The sequence below is a fragment of the Camellia sinensis genome, chromosome 7, assembly GCF_055761805.1.
Source record: "Camellia sinensis isolate YWXY chromosome 7, ASM5576180v1, whole genome shotgun sequence".
Taxonomy (NCBI): Eukaryota; Viridiplantae; Streptophyta; class Magnoliopsida; order Ericales; family Theaceae; genus Camellia; species Camellia sinensis.
The window spans coordinates 195,593,619-195,597,814 of NC_138967.1; the positions used below are offsets into that span (position 1 = coordinate 195,593,619).

Consider the following 4,196-nt stretch of genomic DNA (forward strand, 5'->3'; position numbering starts at 1 on the left):
TACTACCACCACCCACTCTACACCTACTACTCCCAAAACCTCTCTATATATAGGACTTGTAATATACAGATAAAAATATCAATATACACAACAATCTTGTAAATCAATATATCAATCAATAATATATATCCATTTATTTTAACATGGTATCAGAGCAAGGTTAAGACCTTAATATTTCTCGCATCACTGGCGGGCGGCAACCTCGCCTTGGCCGCCCGCCGGACCTCAACCTAGTCCACTCTTTCCATCATTCACCTGAACAGGTATATTTCCACCGCCACCACCCTTGGCTTGAGCCAGCGCATTCATAAGCTGTGGATGCTGCTGGCCATTCATCATCATCATCCAAATCATCATCATCATCAACGTGAAGGGCAGTTTCATGCTGACTCCTCACCATTAAAAGCCAGTCATCATTTTCCCGTGTTCATCATTAGTGTGATGTTGTCCCCTTTGAGAAGGATCCTCCCCGAAGCCTTTCTAGTCTTCTTCTTTACATTGCCTTCCTCAGCATCATCCAAAACCAAATTCATATACTCATCAAACCCAATAATGCGGCCTTCAATCCTCGAGTCCTTTTGCTCGAAAAGCCATATCTGGATGCGAGCTTTACTTTGAAGAAACCTGAAAATGAGATTGATGGGCTGGTTCATGATCCTCTGGACTTTGGTGGTCGCCATGGCCAACTCACTCCGATCACTGCCAATAACCACCACAAGAGCAGCCGCAGAAGCACCGCGCCGCTGCCACCAGTGTGCCACCGTAATCTCCAGCTCCATCAGCCTCGAGCTGTACTTCTCCGTCACCGCTCTCCACTCCTCTGGCTTGTCTGGCCACCGCGAGAAGTCCCTTGCTCGGATCGGGTCTCCACTCCAGCGTCTTCTCATGCGGCAGATTTTTTTATGAGGAACACTTTTTAATATTTTTACATCAACCCCTCTTATCTTTCCACTTTCTTTTTATTTTTTTTTTTATATTTATTCTACTCCATTTTTTTTTAAAAGCCACCGACACCTCAACTGGTTTCCACACCCCAACTTTCTTTTTTTTTTATTTTATTTTCTCTTTCTTTTTTCTTAAAACAGAACCACAACCAGTCCCCTTCTTTTCTTATTTCTTTATCATTCCCACTGCCGACACGCACATCCATAAAGAGCCATATTATACAGATTTGCACACCAAACTTTCTCTTATTTTATTCATGTCGGGCTCACCCCGATCACCATTTTACATCAAAAAAAAAAAAAAAAAAAAAAAAAAAAAATCTTTTAAAATATTCTCCACTCCAAAACAATCATCATTCCACCGCCCACTCCATACCTATTTTTTATTTTTATTCTTATTATTATTCTTCTTCTTATTAAAACAAAAAAAAAAAAAAAAATACCAAACACCATTGCAAACCATTTACAAATTTGCACCACCAATCATATTTTATTCATGACCGGGTCCAACCTCGATCGCAATTTTACACAAAAAAAAAAAAAAAAAAAAAAAAAAAAACAACAACAACAACAACAACAAAAAAAAAAAAAAAAAAAAAAAACAACAACAACAACAACAAAACAAAACAAAACCAATCCACCACAAATCGCCACAGTGGGATTTCCCTTCTCTACTCTGCCGCCGGTCTCTTCTTCTTGCCTCCGTCTTGGCCAGTCCTTGACGGTGCTGCCCCTGTGTTTTCCACGCCGCCCAGCACGTTCACTCTCCCAAAGTCTTCCACTGCAGCATATGGCGGCCCTCCGAATCGGAACATCACGGTGGCCTTCCGCTTCAGCTCCTTGTTTTCTGCCCTTAGCACGCTTATCTCTGCTCGCGCATCCTTATACATGCGTTGGAGCAGAGCCAGCTGGGAGTTTAAATGCTGCACCTCATTTGTCCTACTCTGCAGCCGGTTCGACAAGTTTGTGACCGCCGTCATGCTTTCCACACATGCCTTCAGAGTATACTGATTGGCCTCCACATCCGACTGCACAGCCATTTTTTGCTCCACCGACTGCATCGGAAAGTTCAACGGAGCAAACCCAGTGGTGTTTGGTTGAGGTTCACGGGACACCGCACCTGCTATCTCTCTTGTGGACTCGTTGAGGTCGGGAAAGAGGGTAAGCAGCCCACGGGAAGACGAGGCCATTTTCTGGGCAACAGAGTGTTACAGAATATCTCTCACAAACAGAGTGTTACAGACTATCTCTCTCAGCAAAACGACCTCTCTTTCTCAGCAAAATGAAGAATTTTTCAGAGGTTTCTCTCAATTTTTCTGTCTCAGTTTCTGCCTCCTCCGCTTCGGTTTATAACGACCATGACCCAGAGACAGCCACGCGCATCGCGCGCCTTTTGACACCGACAAACTGGCACGCCTTTTCATGGCACGCCTTTTGATGGCACGCCTTTTGAGGGTGCGGGCACACCTTTTGAGGGCACGACTTTTGAGGGCTCGATATCTAGATCCCTGTATATCTTTTGGGCAGCCTATATACACACTCATACAGTGTCTTTTACACCGGTCAGCTTTATCAATCCCTTTGTTTCAACCTCAAATAGGTTTCTATCTTCACACCTATTTGAGTTTGAGGGGGGGTTATACCAGTATAATGTATAAGTCGCTCATGGCGCACTCCCTAAGTCGCCCCCTTGGTACACCACCACAACATTCTACAACGGTCCGACATGACCCCATAAACTGTCCCGACATTGATTCCGGTCAGCTTCTACAACGGTCCGACATGACCCCGTAAACTGTCTTCTACAACGGTCCGACATGACCCCATAAACTGTCTTCTACAACGGTCTGACACGACCACACAGTGTCTGCTACAACGGTCCGACATGACCCCGTAAACTGTCTTCTACAACGGTCCGACATGACCCCGTAAACTGTCCTGCTACATCGGTCCGACATGACCCCGTAAACTGTCTTCTACATCGGTCCGACATGACCCCATAAACTGTCTTCTACAACGGTCCGACATGACCCCGTAAACTGTCTTCTACATCAGTCTGACACGACCACACAGTGTCTGCTATAACGGTCCGACATGACCCCGTAAACTGTCTTCTACACCGGTCCGGCATGACCTCGTAAACTGTCCTGCTACAACGGTCCAACATGACCCCATAAACTGTCTTCTACAACGGTCCGACATGACCCCATAAACTGTCTTCTACATCGGTCTGACACGACCACACAGTGTCTGTTACAACGGTCCGACATGACCCCGTAAACTGTCTGCTACAACGGTCCAACATGACCCCATAAACTGTCTGCTACATCGGTCTGACACGACCATACTGTGTCTCCTATCCTGTTTTATTTTTCAGTTTATTTTTCTGTTTTGTGACTCTCTTCAAACTCAAGTTGGTTAGTTCCTATCCTCCTTGAGTTTGAGGGGGGCTGTTAATGTACACCTCCTACACCACTAAAACCTACCACTACCACTACACACCTCCACTACTCCTCACCCACTCCACCTACCACCTCCACTATACCTACTACCACCACCCACTCTACACCTACTACTCCCAAAACCTCTCTATATATAGGACTTGTAATATACAGATAAAAATATCAATATACACAACAATCTTGTAAATCAATATATCAATCAATAATATATATCCATTTATTTTAACAGAAAAAAATAATTTGCATTTGTCTACTTAGTTAACGGATGCAAGTTGATGGATGGATGCAGATCGATTTGGCAGTCAGGATTTTATTATTTTGGACATTTTTTTGAACAATTTTCAGTAATTTTTTACTATTTTAACCCAAATTTTATTATTCATTTTTTATAATAAAAATAAAAGTCCAACTTTTATATTTTATAAATAACAAATATAATTACTAAATAAAAACTCATTTTTTAACACAAAACATAAAACACATAACATCATTTCTTTAGAAGTATTGGCAAATTAAGTTAGGTTGGATACAACCATTCGAACTTAGATAAATCGAGAAAAATCCGTCTACTTGAACCATTGAAATAGCCTGTTTTATGACTAATTGATTCAAGCTATTTGATTTTGATGGGTTAAATAGATGCTTGTCTAGCCCTACTTTGTTCAATGGCCAAAATTATATATATTTTTTGTCACATCCTAACTAAAGAGTTGTTTGGGGTGTCTTAAATAAGTATATTTTTTGTCTTTTTAGACTAAAAAGTTGAGAGAAAAAAATGGATGTTTGGATT

At 42.1% G+C, this 4,196-nt stretch overlaps 1 pseudogene across 1 annotated transcript; it reads right to left on the bottom strand.

Annotated features, from left to right (window-relative positions):
• Positions 1–358: 358 nt before the first annotated feature.
• LOC145794888 (uncharacterized) lies at positions 359–902 on the bottom strand (annotated as a pseudogene). The gene has a single exon (XR_014334860.1). The product of XR_014334860.1 is annotated as an uncharacterized LOC145794888 (transcript).
• Between the last annotated feature and the right edge of the window lie 3,294 nt (positions 903–4,196).